Source organism: Octopus sinensis, linkage group LG22, assembly GCF_006345805.1.
Source record: "Octopus sinensis linkage group LG22, ASM634580v1, whole genome shotgun sequence".
Classification (NCBI taxonomy): Eukaryota; Metazoa; Mollusca; class Cephalopoda; order Octopoda; family Octopodidae; genus Octopus; species Octopus sinensis.
The window spans coordinates 21,394,050-21,411,549 of NC_043018.1; the positions used below are offsets into that span (position 1 = coordinate 21,394,050).

The 17,500-nt window shown below is 37.8% G+C and overlaps 1 protein-coding gene across 1 annotated transcript in view; it reads left to right on the forward strand.

Annotated features, from left to right (window-relative positions):
• Positions 1-15,981, forward strand: part of LOC115223123 — a 74,366-nt gene extending 58,385 nt beyond the window's left edge. The window contains exons 30-31 of the mRNA XM_036512111.1: positions 3,305-3,310; positions 15,970-15,981. The gene's annotated coding sequence lies outside the window, so the exon portion shown is untranslated. The remainder of the gene's footprint in view (positions 1-3,304; positions 3,311-15,969) is intronic.
• Positions 15,982-17,500: the final 1,519 nt, after the last annotated feature.

A 17,500-nucleotide genomic window follows, 5' to 3' on the forward strand; every position in this document is an offset into this window, starting at 1 on the left:
AGTAACATAGAATATTATGAATTCAAAAAAGTTTTTACATAATTGCACATTACATGTATATATACAGTATTTGGTAACAGGGACATGTAAGGACATAAAGAAGGAAACAGTGTGATGAGAATATTTGAAAAGATGGGCAGAAAAGAAATAAAACAAATATATTATTGGAAGTTTGGTTGCGTTAATTATTGGTTGTTGCAAATTGCCACATTACATGTATATATACAGTCTTTCGTAACAAGGACATGTTAAGGACATAAGAAAGTACAACAGTATGATGAGAATATTTGAAAAAATGGGCAGAAAAGATTAAAATAAATATATTATACATCTCAGGGTCAGTACAGAATATTATGAATTCAAGGCGAGCTTGTTTATTGACCTGTCCGTTTTAGCAGAAATGTAGAATTGAGAAAGATGTACCCGTTTTTTTTCTGTTTTTGGCTTTCCTTCAAGCATCAATGATTTTGAGGTTAGGATGAGGTGAATATGTGTGTCTCTCTGCTTGTGTGTGAATAGATGTGTCTGTGTGTCTGTAGTATTTGGTCAGATGGCGTCTGTTTGTCAAGTGTGTGTGGTTGTCTTGGTGTTGTGTGTGCGTGTGTGTGCGCGTGCGTGTGTGCGTGTGTGCGTGCGTGTGTACGCATGCATGAGTGTGGATGGCATTTGACATGGTGCTGCGTGTATATATATGTGCCTGTATGGAGGTGAGACTGGTGTAAGTGTGCGTGCCCCTGTGTGCGTGCACACACACGTATACAAGCGTCTGCGTGTGTGTGTGGGCTGTTTTTGAATGGTTCCAGGGTGGCGAAAAATAGATGTGTTGTTTAAAGAATTTTTTGGGGTAGGATGGTGTGTGTATATATGCGTGCCCGCCCGTGCGCGCGCGCGTGCGTGCACGTGCGCGTCTACGCGTGTGTGCGGGCCATACACACACACTACATATACATACACACACACATACATCATACACACACACACACCACACACACACATATCTGAGCTCCCCCACACACATACACACACACATAATATACAAACACACAACACACACACACACTCACAAAACACACACACATACAGAACACACACACACAACGCACACACATATAATATACACACACACAACACACAAATATAACATATATTTATATATAATATACACACATATAACACACACACACAACACACACGCACACAACACACATACCCACACATCATACACACACCACATACACACACACACATATAACACACACACACAACACACACACACACAACACACACACACACAACACACACACACAACACACACACACAACACACGCACACATACATACATAATATAAATACAACACAAATACACCTAGCACATATATACATACAATACACATACACAGCATATATATAATACACATACACAATATATACATATAACATACATACACAATACATACATATAATATATATATATAGACAATGCATATACATATATACATATATACATATATATAGTGTTTACATCCACATACATAAATATACCACATATACACACAATATACATACATACAATGTAATACATATACACATACGCATACATATAACATATATATACACATAACATACACATACACAATGCATACATATATACATGCAATGTATATACAGTATTCATGCATATATAACACACATACAAATATACAATATACAATGCACCACATACACACACATATACACATAATGTACACATACATATACAACACAAATACATATAATATACAATACACAATGCACATGCAAATAATGCACATATATATACACACATATATTCTCACATATACACACATATATATATATAATGCACACACACACACACACACAAAATACATACATATAGCGTACACACACATATATATCTACATACCACACACACAAACAATGTACTCACATATACACATATACAATGCATACACACACACAACACACACATATATACATATATATATAACATATACACATATAAATACATACACACACACAATGCACACACACACACACACGCGCACACACACACACAACGCACACACACAACACACAACCCACACAACACTCACACACATACATAACCTACATATATATTAATGCATGCGTGTGGGTGCGCGCGTATGTGTGTGGTCAATGCCCGCTAGTGTGCCCTATGTGTGCCGATGCGTGCATGTGTCCGCCTGCATGAATGCTGCGAGTGTGCGCGTTGTGTCCTGTGTGCTTGCTCTGGATGTGTGCCTAGGGGGTATGTTAGAAGTATGTTTAGTTGTGGTCTGTATTTTTTGAATAAGATTACTTTCCCTATTTATTCGTGTTTGGTCTGTGGTGTTGTCCGAGCATTGGTATAGTGGGATGACTAAGAATTTGGGGGACTTATTGTGTGCACAAAGGTCTAAGTGTCCACTTAGTGGTATCTGTCTTGTGGAGGGGTCCCTCAGTTGTTGTCGCTGAACTGTCATTCTTTCTCTGAGGGTAAGGCTCGTTTGCCCTATGTAGTCTTCGTGGCATCCTTCACACTTTATGACGTAGAGTAAATTTTTTGATGCGCACGTGAAATTATTTTTTATGATGAATGTGTGTTCCGAGCGGAACTTGTACGTCGATCCCTCAATGAGGTGGATGCAAGTCCTGCAGTTGGGGCGACCACATTTTTTGATGGTGGGCGGTGGGTTTGTGTTGTGTAATTTTGCGTTGGTGAGGAGGTTTTTTAGGGATTTAGGTTGTCTCTTACTTCTTATTTTATGCGCTTGCCAGTAACTTTTTCAGGCGTGGGTCTGATTTTAGTTGTGGAATGTTGTTGTATATAATAGTGTAAGCTTCTGGCATTCCTTGGGTTGTGTGTTGAGAGATAGGGGAGGCTATTTACTGTTACTGTGGATTGGTTTAGGTTTTTGTAGGTATTGAGTGTTGATTGATTTGGCCCGTTCTATTCCGTGTCTACTAGTGATGCGGGTAATGTTTTCGAGAAGAATTCCCTTAGTTCCCGGAGTCTTCTATTTCGTGTTTGTCATTTGAGACAATAGTGCAGATTCTTCTCGCTAGGTTGAAGGGGATATTCAGTTAAACGACTGAAACACATAATAGAATATTTATATATATAAACACAAGTCCCCTAAATTCCAGGTCTCCCAACTCTACCTATATTCCGCGAATACCACAGATGAAGCATGGATAAACAAAGAAAATACCTTCATACAAAGGTAGCATACCACACTGGTTAGTTCTAGCAGAGACAAATCTGATCCCCAAATGCAGAATCACCAACGTGCAAAAAACTACCTGCCAGTTTCATGCCAGAACTTAATGCATAAAATTTATACAGCATGCTTAAAACTCTTCCTCCAAGACCATTGTGAAAGTAATGACATCATCACAGCGGAACAAGCAGCTGGGAAGAAGGGAGTCTGGGAAGTGCCGAGCAATTGTTAATAAACAAAACTGTAATGTCAGAGGAGCGGGAGTAAGGAAGGAACCTAGTTTCAATATGACTCGACTACAAGAAAGCCATTGACCCTGTTCTCTGCTCATGGATGCTAGAAGCCCTTCAACTAGATAACGTTCCATAGAGCATAGTCAAAGCCATAGATGACCTAACTTCATTGTGGGCCCCCATCTTGAAATTAAGCACAAAAAATGAGTGTATTATCACTGATAAATTACTGTAACCCGGTGGCATTTACCAAGGGAACTGTGATGTTTATAATTTCTGTAAACTTCGTGGCAGTTATATTAAGGAATTCTGAAGGATATCGCAGTGGTTCACAAGGAAACAGAAGCACCAAAATTACATACCGTTTCTTTGTGGATGACTTGAAACTATATGCAAAGGCTATGCACGAAATGAAAAGGAGCCACGACCCGCTTACAACAGTCTCAAACGATGCAGAGTTGGAGTTTGGTCAAGATAAATGTTGCTATATGATTGTGAAAAGATGGAAAACTGTAAATCAGACTAGCAATATCTGCGTTAACGACTTAACTGGTTCCTCTATGTCTGATGAGGAATTTTACAAGTATCTAGGGGTGGATGAAAACATATCATACAATGGCACCTGTAACAAATCACGTGTCACCAAAGAATATTACAGCTGAATAAAGAAAATTTGGACCTTGGAACTCACTGCATTCAATAAAACTGTGGCCCACAATGTGTTTGCAGTGCCAGTACTCATACCAACATTTGGGCTGCTTGATTGGACGCTTGATGAGATCCGAGCCATTCATGTGAAAATCCAGAAGATACTAACAAACATACGTAATTTCCACATAAACAGTGGCGTAGACCGCCTCTACTAAAACGAAAACAAGGCGGCGGAGATTAACATCGATTCAAACAGCCTTTGAATGTCGTATCGTATCCCTTCAGCAATATCTTTTAACTTCCAAGTGTTAAAGTGCATCCCTACATGAGGCTGATAACATTATATGACTTGGAAGACAGCTCCTTGAGTAACATTCCTTGCCCAAAGAAGTCGTTCGACTCTACCGTAACATATCAGATGAAAGGATGAGCCAATAATTTTTGCCACAAGGACAGCTTATGGGAGGAAATTAATTCGATTACACCGACCCCCAGTGTGTAACTGGTACTTATTAAATCGTGGCTCCGAATAGATGAAGGGCAAATTCGACCTCGGCGGAATAACTACATCAATAATAATAACAGTGACAATATATGTATCAGAGTGTCACTAACGCTGTGTGTTCTTATTTGTTTCCGGCCACGTTATGACTAACTGAAAAAGCACAACAGCCAGATTGTGAAACCGGTGTTTGTCGACATAAGGAATGCAACACATGGCCTTTGCATTGCCGTGTTTTTCTCTTATATTGAGGACCACAGCTTGAAGTATGTTTTTTTTTATTACATTTCAACTTTATAGTTATATACACACAACAAGGACATTTGATCTATTTAGTATATAAACTGTCATATACCTACACACATAAATACGTACAAATATATTTATGCCTACATCTATCTATGTATACATACTCACATACATACACAAACACACATACATATACAAGCACACACAAACACACTCAGAGAAACATATATATATGTGTGTGTGTGTGTGTCTGTGTGTGTGTCTGTGTGTGGTTTGTGTATGTATGCATGTATGTATGTGTGTATGTTTATGTGCAAACACTATATAAGTATCTATGTATACATACATACATACACACACACACAAATATATACATATATATATATGCACATATATATATTTATAAATATATATATATGTGTGTATGTTTGTGTGCAGACACGATATAAGTATCATCACCTTGGTTAATCTGTGTAATTATTATCAAATGACTTGGTTCTTGTACAACAGAAATCTAGAGACCACTCAAATAATATATTGCGGAATATAAGAAATAGGTAATGTTTAAACTATTAACTTATGGTCGTGAGTTGATATGTGAAAGCGATACAGAATGTCCAGTTGATGATGGTAGCGCTGGTGGTTGAAAGGACGTTTATTTATATGTTTGTTATTGATTGGATGGTGGTTTTTAGGTTGAGAGTAGGAGAGGCTTTCTGTGAGTTGCGTTTGCTTTTGTGGTAATCTTATGGAAGACTCAACAAACAGTGAAGTGGCTGGTTGGCCGAATCGTTACCTCAGCGGGCCAAATACTTCGCAGTACTTTGTCCGTCATTACGCTCTGAATTATATCACCGCCGAGATCGACTTTGGGTTTCATCCTTTCGGGATCGAAGGAAGGAAGTACCAGTAATGTACAGGAGTGGATGTAAGCAAGGAGTCCTCTTACCCAAAATTCCAGGCTTTGTGCATCAATCGAAAAGGTTATTCACCGTTGTTGTCATCTTTATTGTAGCTTAAGGAAGTTGTTTTCGTTGCTAAGTACCCGCTCTTTATGACTGAAATGATTCAAGATTTAAAAGGTAGGTAAAAGCGTATGACATGTCTTCAATTGCTTTCCTTCTTATATTTCATATCATTAGTTGCGTGATGAGAAGAACTCTTGCACTCCTCTGTATCGGCGTACTCATTTCATGCACCTCGTCGCAGAAGCAAGGTAAATATTCACCACTACCATCACTACATAGTAATCTTAGAGGCGATGAACGAAGAGAAGAAAGAAAGAGAAGAGAGAGAGAGAGAGAGTGAGAGAGAGAGAGAGAAGGGGAGATTAAGAGAAGCGGGGTGAGTCGTTGTTTTTATGATAGTCAAATGACGCGAGATTACTCTCTTCCGCAGCATTTTCACGGCTGTTCTATCTTCTGTGATAATTCATGAGTCCCATGTTATTCTTGAGTTCATCTGCGCACATACAATAATATGCTTTATCATTCATTTACGATGCGGTATGGAAAGGACCCCGGACTAGTTATGTGGGGCGGCAACAGATGGCAGCACACAGTTGCGTGCGCAGAGAGGGCTAGCAGTAACCTTCATGAGGTAGTGTACCGAGAGATATCGTTGTATTTACTTCGCAAGTTTAGAAATTTGAGTTTATATGATCACGTGTATGTTGAATTCTGCGATATTTGTCATGGGCAGGAAGTTGGAACAAAGAAATCTCCGGCCTTTTGGCTTTGCATAATTTTTTCAGACGTTCTAAGATTCACTTCGTTCTTTAAACTGTGAATGCGTAAGAAAATGCAGATTATGCTGACAAGAAAGTTACAAAGAGGCCACAATACCAGTAAATAGTTTTTACATTGTTCGTATATAGTTATGGAATGACGATCCAGTTCGGCTCCTAATCCGGTTCAGGTCCGTGATGTTGATAATCCACAAAGATGGGGAAACATCGATGTCCATCGTTCCTGAATCCGTGATAATCTTCAGAGCTATCACCAATAAACTAGCGTATATATCACCCCCTTGAGAACTCGATGACAGCTCTGGTTATTGAAATATCCGCTGAGACTAGTTGGGTCATTCGTATATTTCTATACACAAGAAAATATACCCCAAATCCTTGGATGTTTATATACTTTACAGTTCTAAGTTGTCTTATTTTATCATTTTCAGAACGCAGTATGTCCAACGCTAGGTCAGAAACAGACTATGATCGTTTGGATGGAAGGTAAGAATTATATATTGACAATTGTTTGAGAATGGCATCAGTAATAGTAAAATAATTATGATAATTCTTTTCTTTTGTTATTCTATGTGTGTTTGTGTTAGGAAATGTCAAAGTAACTATCTGAAATATTTTCTGAATCTGTGAAAACGGAAAATGTTTTGTAAAATTGTTGTGGAAAGATTCAGCCATCCCACTCGTGACTAAAGATGGACTGACCCATTGTTATAAATTAAAGCTCTGTGAGCGATTGGCATTTCGGGTTGGTAAGCCGTTCACTATGAGCCGTGAGAGAGAGCGTTGCGTCTTGTAATAGTAGTGCATCGTGTAAATACTTCCTTTCTCCATTGCTTCGTTATATTATAAAAGCAGAATGTGTGCAGATTTTTCTACTGTTTTTAACGAATGTCTTAAAACGTGTTACTATCTGCTACCTGTCCCGGAGGATATCCTTGCGAAATTAAATGGTTTCAAGATATTGTCTAAAAAGGATCTTTCTGAAGCGTACCTACAAATTAGAGTAGACGATGAATGCTCTAAATACTTAACAACGCACATAAAGGGCTGTATAAACACAACAGTTTGCCATTTGGCTTATAAGTAGCACCAGCGATTTTCAACAGATTATGTATGCAATATTTGCGGACTGTGAATTCGCAATTCCATATCGAGTGATATTCTTATTAAAAGCGAATCCAGGGATCAACACAAAGAGCACGTAAAATAAATATTCGAAAAAATTAATCACTATAGCCGTTGAGTGGTAATCAACACAAAGAGCACGTAAAATATATATTCGAAAAAATTAACCACTACGCCATATGCTCACGGGCATAGCCGTTGAGTGGTAATTCCCCAGAAGTAGAAGTAATCTACAAGGTAACATGTTTTCTTGGAGGACAAACTGATGAATCATTATTGTACTGAAAATCGATCCATTCAAAATCAGTTACATACTTCAAATACACTCGTTCAGAAATATTAGGTCTATTTAGTATCAATATCGAAGTAAACTCGGAAGTGAAGAAAAATTATATATAGTGCTAAACGTAATTCATATTTTTCGGAATTATTACTCCTTGTGCAACATAATTGTCTAATTGGAAAATGCAACATGATTACACAGTATACTTGCTGAGTAGTAGAAATGAGGTTATAAATATCAAAATCATTTCTAATCTTAACTTCAAAGCAATCGAAATATTCGATGCCACTGCAGATGCAGAGGCAAATTTGGAAGCAATAAAATGTCAACGCCAACTTTACAAAAAAATCTTCAGAAAATAATCTCACAGAAAATACCCCACATTTTAGAGAGACCGTATGTTAGAGGATGTAGATATAATGTAGCTACAACATTCCTGGTGTATTAGGATTATGCAAGTTTCTAATTACGATGTTAATGTATTTTTCTGTTTTCTCTCTTTACAGGGGCAGATATAAGAGAAAGAGTACGTGCTTGAATTGGCAGATTCCATGTTACCCCAATAAGAGCAGTCCATCTAATAATTGTTGTAAAACTCAATCTTGTGCATGTAACCTCTTATGGCGTGACTGTTTATGTACAGACACAGTTTCAACAGCAAAGATTGTAATACATAATTATATATGTTTATATATATGTTTGTTAGCTTTTTTTTACCTCTAGTATGGACATGTTCTTTCTAAGTGGTTGGAGATTATTCTAATTCACATAAAAATAATAAAATAACAATTAAATTACAAAGTGAAGACTCAAGAATATGTTTGCGTTCATTCGACATATGTTGGTATATAAACGTTTGTTTGCGTAAATCGTAATAAACAGGTTCGCACATAAAGATTCGTCGTGTAATCCATATTTATATATATAAATGCGTTGTAGTGTGCACAAAACAAAGATTCTTCTTTGAATGCAACGTTTTGTAGTTCCCTCGTTACGTCCGTAGTATCAAGTGACAATGCTTGGCTTGTGTTATTATCAAGTCAAAATTTTAATATTCGCTATCAAATGTCAATGATATAATGAAGATTACATAGGTGGAAGTTTACTCTAAGAAATAGACTGACCATTTACGGAAAACAAATACTAGACCCCAGTACTAGACAGATTCCACTGAGTGGTCACAATAGACATATGTGCAAAAAATAAGTCCCCCAAATTCCAGGTATTCCCACTCTACCTATATTCCGCGAATACCACAGATGAAGCGCGGTCCAGGTATCCGGTGATTCTTGATGGACGCCCCCGCCTCCAAGTGTCATCAGTGCCTGAAGCGTGGCCACATTATGAAGAACTGTGCCAAGGACCAGAGCAGGGTCCTGGAGCAGTTAGTTGTGGAAGAACCCCATCCCCCTCCTCCTTCGGAAGGAGAGATGGAGGAGGAGAGAGTGACTTCCCCGAAAAAAGGGGGAGAAAAAGGAAGAAGGGGAGCAACAATGGTTGCTCTCCGAGGGATCCCGGGGTTGTGGGAGGAAGCGAGGTTATGGCGAAGGAGCCAACCCCTCTCGCACCAGAGATAAAAAGAATGGAACAGTGCCGGATGTATGCAGTGTACAGCCGGTATGTCCCGAGGCCTCTTCGGTGGGAATCGTGCCACCGACAGAGGAAGCTGTAACCTCGTCGGTTGTGCCACCGACAGAGAAAGAGACACCGTTAGCGGGAATTGTGCCGCCAACGGTAGAATTGACTACCTCGACCCCGGAGGAAGACAAATTATTGATCTTCTTCTACAGCGGTGGAGAGGTAGAAAAGGTGGTGGAAAACATTATAAAGGAGTACCGTTAACTTTCACACGGGAACCCAAATGGCCTCCGCAGATAGCTGTGGAGGCCATAACGTTGCCCATGATACGTAGGCTGGAGGGACTCAAAGAGGAATATCGCTTGTGGCCGGGTGACGCCGACCCGGAGCCCGCCTTGGTTTTAAACGAAGCGTGGGTAATGGTGGAGTATACGGGCACAAGCGATGTTGGGGAGGAAAATTGACAAGAGGTTGAAAAGCCTCAGTGTTATAATGTCTAAGTGTGTAAGAGGCTCAGTGCCTCAATTTGTAAATGGACTATCAAGTCCAAAAATTGTAAAAACCGAAGTAATAGGTTCATTACCTCGGTCTGTTTTTTGTGTTAAAAATAATTATGTTTCAATTTGTAAATGGATTGAGTCCAATAATTGTAAAATGGAAGTAAGAGGTTCAATACCTCGGTCTTTTTTTTGTATAAAAACATAATGTTTTAGAGAAGCAAAAAATCGGGGGGCGTTTTTTCTTCTCCCATTAATATAATTTTATTTCATCATTCATCTCATCAATATTTCTGTCCAGCCCGCAAGCTACTCTGTATCATGTCTTTATGGCAAATTCTTTTGAAATAGAGTAGCTTGCTTACTAACCACATGGTTCCGGGTTCAGTCCCATTGCGTGGCACCTTGGGCAAGTGTCTTCTACTATAGCCTCGGGTCGACCAAAGTCTTGTGAGTAGATTTGGTAGATGGAAACTGAAAGAAGCCCGTCGTATACACACACACACACACACACACACACACATGCACGCACACACACACACACACACAACACATATATATTTATGTATATATATATAGCGCAGGAGTGGCTGTGTGGTAAGTAGCTACACAACCACTGTTCCGGGGACATAAACACACCAGCATCGGTTGTCAAGCAATGCTAGGGGGACAAACACACACACACAAACATACACACACACACACACATATATATATATATATATACATATATCCGACAGGCTTCTTTCAGTTTCCGTCTACCAAATCCACTCACAAGGCTTTGGTCGGCCCGAGGCTATAGTAGAAGACACTTACCCAAGGTACCACGCAGTGGGACTGAACCCGGAACCATGTGGCTGGTAGGCAAGCTACTTACCACACAACCACTCCTGCGCCTTATATTGACAATTGTTTGAGAATGGCCTCAGTAACAGTGAAATAATTATTATAATTCTTTTGTTAAACTGATTTATTTGTGTTTTAGCATTATTTTGTAAAGCGTGTGTTGTGTTTTGCGTAACAAAAATAAAATCAGAAAATATTAGAGTAAGTGTGTCAAATATTGTCTGAATAAGTGGAAAAATATTTGTTTAAATGTTAAACAAAGGTATTTTCTATTGAGAATATATCTAAACTTTATTTTTATCAAATAAATACGCGAATAATGTATCTGAGAAACAGATTTTGAAAGGAAGTGATAAGGCTGTGAAAACCAAACCACAGATAAAACATTATTAGTCAACTGACAGAAATGATATAGAAACGGTAAACAACCAAGTATATCTCCTTCTCCCTGTCATACTTTTGTCCATGTCTTCCTATTAGGTGCAGCAAAAACTGCGTTTAGATTGGTTGCTATGCATATTATACAATATATGAAAAGCGATTATAATTAAGAAATGAAATATTTAAATGCCTTCCGAAATTTGTGACATTTCTTTTTAAAATAAGCATTATATTTAGAACTAGCAGTATCGCCCGGCGTTGCTCGGGTTTGTAAGGGAAATAACTATATAAGCATTTTTAGAGAGTTATAGCAAAAAAATAGCAAAAAAAATGCATTAAAAATGGAATAAAAAGTGATGGTAATTTTTTTTTTTAAACGTTGACTCATCGTAGACATTTTTAGAGAGTTACTTCCCTTATATAATAGCGAAAAACTGCATTAAAATGGAAAAAATGATGGTAAATTTTTTTAAAATCGTAGACTCATCGTAGACGCGCGCTAATACCCAGAAGGGCTCGATATGAATCACGACTATAAGATACCCGGTTTTGGTTAAACTGCACCGCAAAATGTGGGAGTAGTTAGGAATCTAAATCGTAGGAGACAGACACTCACACAACTTCACTTTTATATATATAGATTATTATTTAATACATTTCTTCAAAGCAGAACCACATGCAGAACTGCCAATATTATACGATGGTGCGTAACAAATAACAGACCACTTTAAATCAAACTTAATGTTATGTTTTCAATTCCGAATGCATTTACTAAGATTTGTAGAATTACTTTTTATTTTATACTTAAATGAATGCGAATGAATATGAAATCTAGGTTTCCAATTTGTAGCAGATGAACCTATACAATAATACCTACGATCCCCTGTACAATTTATTACCTCACATTGATGCATTATATTTTCTCTAAAACATTGATATTTTAAGCGACAGACAATTTTGTTTTTACAATTACACGGGTGTTCTATACTTAAATGAATGCGAATGAATATGAAATCTAGGTTTCCAATTTGTCACAGATGAATTTATATAATAATATTTTCTATTATAGGAACAAGGCCTGAAATTTGCGGGGAGGGGGTAAGTCGATTACATCGACTCCAGTGCGTAACTGGTACTTATTTAATATACCCCGAAAGGATGAAAGGCAAAGTCGAGATCAGCGTAATATAAACCTACATAATAATATTTGTACCTTGTTAAACTATATTTTACCTAAAACCGAAAATTTTGTGTTTTTCTGTTGCATTGGCATTTATTCTCGGAATTAGGTGTTAAGGAAGGATTATTATTATTGTTGTTGTTGTTGTTGTTGTTGTTGTTGTTGTTGTTATTATTATTATTATTATTATTATTATTATTATATTATTATTATTATGTTTTTTCCTTCTTTCTTCAAATTTTCTTCCGTTTCTCGCCGAGTGTTTTCCATACACCTAAGGCAGAGAAGCTCATTGTATGCATTCCCAGATTACACACGCAAATTCACAGATAAAATATGTATTTAAAAATTAATAAATAAATAAATTCATGGATGGATGTTGTTTTCACAGCGATAATGCTCTTCTCAGTACATGAGCCGTTCCAGTTAATACGCATTTTTGCACTTCCTGTAGGGATGGTAAGCCTGGAATAATTTTCAAATAGGTTTCAGTACCTTTTTTTTATCATTCCTAGAGATCCTACAATCACTGGTACTGTAGTCGCCTTGAGATGCCACATTTTTTCAATTTCTATTAGCAGGTCTTTATATTTACTAATCTTGTCAAATTCTTTCGCCGCTATATTGTGATCGCAAGGGATACTCAAGTCAATTAATAAACACATCCTTTTTGTCTGATCTTTTATAATAATATTCGGTTTATTAGCTTTTATAGTCTTGTCGGTCTGCACGGGGAAGTCCTATAGAATCGACACATTTTCTCCCTCAGTCACAGCTTCAGGATGGTGTTTTTACCATTTGTCAGCGGTTTTGCTTTTATAATACCGACATATTGTCCAATGTAAATACTGGCCGACTCTGTCATGTCTTGCTTTATATTCTGCAGGTGCTAAGACTCTACACCCTGAGATTAGGTGGTCAATTGTTTCAATCTGATTATTATTATTATTATTATTATTTTATTATTATTATTATTATTATTATTATTATTCAGTAGTATTTTTTTATATCGTGCTTTCACTTCACTACCGAGCGCAGTTCTGTGTGCCTTGGGTATGTGCTGTGATTTGTTGTGATGCTCTGATGGTTATTGTATGGAAAGTGTTCTGCGTAGGATGTGTGCAGTGCCTAGTAGTGCAATTTTCTGTATGTTATATGTGTTTGTAAGTCCTGGTGTTTTTGTTATGTATTTGTGTGAATATTTTTTTATCGTGCCTAATGCACCTACTATGATAGGAATTGTTTCTGTTTTTAGATTCCACATTCTGGTTACCTCCATTTCCAGGTCTTTGTATTTTGAAAGTTTCTCCATTTCTTCTTCTTCTTATTATTATTATCATCATCATCATCATCATCATCATCATCATCATCATTATTATTATTATTATTATTATTATTATTATTATTATTATTATGAACGACTCTCGGATAGTTCTTAATTACCGGCTATTCTTTACTTGAAAGCAGGCAATGACAAATCACCAAAGGTTTCAAGTAGTGCCTTCTCCTGTGACTCAAAGAGACAATACTCTCCTTAGAATGCGAGCTGTACCCAACAAAGATCACTTCTGAATCACCTCGAGCCTGACAGCAGCTCCAATATTCTTGATATATTTTTTAAAGCCCTTGGAAACTGCTCCTAAAGCTCCAATTACCACCGGTATCGTCATTACTTTCTTCATGTCCCATAACTTTCCTATCTCGTCCCGTAGTGACTGGTATTTCTCATCCTCTTCTGTTTCCTTGCATTTCCTCCATACTCTTTACTCTTTTATTTGTTTCAGTCATATGACTGTGGCCATGCTGGAGCACCGCCTTTAATCGAGCAACTCGACCCCGGGACTTATTCTTTTTTGTAAGCCCAGTACTTATTCTATCGGTCTCTTTTGCCGAACCGCTAAGTAACGGGGACATAAACACACCAGCATCGGTTGTCAAGCAATGCTAGGGGGACAAACACAGACACACAAACACACACAAATATATATATATATACATACATATATACGACGGCCTTCTTTCAGTTTCCGTCCACCAAATCCACTCACAAGGCTTTGCTCGGCCCGAGGCTATAGTAGAAGACACTTGCCCAAGATGCCACGCAGTGGGACTGAACCCGGAACCATGTGGCTGGTAAACAAGCTACTTACAACACAGCCAATCATGCGCCATGTATATTTTCGTTGTGTAATGTTCTGATTTTCTTAAAACCTTCTTAAAATATTTTTACATAATATTTGGGTCTACTTCTTATTTATGAGGAATTATCTTAGATGGTTATTCTACTTCAATTTATTGGTGTCTGATTGTTGTATGTATTTAGATATTTAGCCAAATTCATTTAAAACTGAATGCTTTACTCATATCGTCCTGGATCTTCTAATCCCCGTTTTTCTTCTGATATATATATATATATATATATATAATTAGGCTGGTTTGCCATTAAAAATGTCGAAACAATGCATTGTCTAAAGATGAATAGGGTAAATGTTTTTTAATTTTCCTTTAATTTCTGAATTACTACTACTTGGCGGTTTGAGTCCTGGCTGCTCTTTCTAGTGGGTTGAATGGCCTATCGAGGCCTTTCCTCAATTGTTGTTGAATATATATATATATATATACACACATACAATACATATAAAGAATCCTCCTTAACATGATTTGATCCGCGCGTACTCCGATCATCCATGAAGAACTGGCTTTCTTTCGCTATCTTATCTAAATTTACAGGGGCCATAAATTGCTATTACCTGGATCTCTGTTTTGATTTTAACGTTGATTTACTGTTACTTTATTGCTTTTTATAACGATTTTCGTTCGTCTTTATATAGCTATAGTATTTTTATATTTATTTTTTTCTATGCGCCCTTTTCAAGCATAACCAGGCTCATGGGCCCGGTTTCCCAGTTTCTATGGCGTATGTGTTCCCCGCAGCTGGATGGGACGCCAGTCCATCGCAGTGTTACTCAAGAAACAGGAAGAAATAGTGAGAGAAAGTTGGGGCGAAAGAGTACAACAGGGGTCGCCAGCACTCCCTGCCGGAGCCTCGTGTAGCTTTAGGTGTTTTCGCTCAATAAACGCACACAACACCCGGTCTGGGAATCGAAACCGCGATCCTCCGACCGCGAGTCCGCTGCCCTAACCACTGGGCCATTGCATTTCCACATGAGCCCTTTTAAAGTCTAGCCAGGCTCATCGGCCCGGTTTCCCGGTTTCTATGGCGTATGCGTTCTCCAGCTTGATGGGACGCCAGTCCATCGCAGCGTTACTCATTTTTGCCAGCTGAGTGGACTGGAGCAACGTGAAATGAAGTGTTTTGCTCAAGAACACAACGAGTCGCCCGGTCCAGGAATCGAAACCACAATCTTACCATCATGATGCTGACACCCTAACCACTAAGCCACGCGCCTCCACAATAGCTGTACTATAGCTACTATATACCATAAGGCGGCGAGCTGGCAGAAACGTTAGCACGCCGGGCGAAATGCGTAGCCGTATTTCGTCTGCCGTTACGTTCTGGGTTCAAATCCGCCGAGGTCGACTTTGCCTTTCATCCTTTCGGGGTCGATAAATTAAGTACCAGTTACGCACTGGGGTCGATGTAGTCGACTTAATCCGTCTGTCTGTCCTTGTTTGTCCACTCTGTGTTTAGCCCCTTGTGGGTAGTAAAGAAATATACTATATACCTATTTCTTTATTACCCACAAGGGGTTAAACACAGAGGGGACAAACAAGGACAGACATAGCTATTAAGTCGATTACTTCGACCCCAGTGCGTAACTGATACTTAATTTATCGACCCCGAAAGGATGAAAGGCAAAGTCGACCTCGGCGGAATTTGAACTCACAACGTAACGCAGACGAAATACCGCTAAGCATTTCGCCCGGCGTGCTAACGTTTCTGCCAGCTCGCCGCCTTTCATCTATACTATATACCTGGTGTCCTAAAATTTCTTAAAATTTCTAATTAAGCTTGTTATGTAGAGCTCTCTTTTCTCCATTTACAGAAGCGGACAAAAGAGACACGCCAAGTGTAAAAAGTGGACATGTCATATGCCGCATGATAAATGCTGTGACGGTAAAGTTTGTTCCTGTAAAGGCCCGTGGCACGGCTGCAAGTGTAGAGGAAGACATCCGAGTTACGCAATAGTTGCAATGCATAGTTACATATGTATACGTATTTGTTTGTTAACATTTCTTTTCCATGTAGTATGGACCTTTTACATGTAGGATAGGATATTATTCAACATCATATAAAACTGATAAAGTAAAGATTAAATTATAATATTGAGACATAAATCCTTTGCGTTCATTCGTCATACATACTGTATGTTCTTGTATAAACGTTTGTTGTGTAAATCGTAATATACATACATGCATGCATGCATGTATACATACATACATACATTCATACATACATACATTCATACGTACATACATTCATACATACATTCATACATACATTCATACATACATACATGCATTCATACATACATTCATACATACATACATACATACACACATTCATACATACATACATATTTACATACATTCATACATACATACATACATACATACATACATACATGCATGCATGCATGCATGCATGCATACATACATACATACATACATACATACATTCATACATACATACATTCATACATACATACATACATTCATACATACATTCATACATACATACATTCATACATTCATACATACATACATGTATACATTCATACATACATACATTCATACATACATGCATACATACATACATACATTCATACATACATGCATGCATACATACATACATACATACATGCATACATTCATACATACATAGATTTATACATACATACGTACATTCATACATACATACATTCATACATACATACATTCATACATATATTCATACATACATACATACATACATTCATACATACATACATTCATACATACATACATTCATACATGCATTCATAC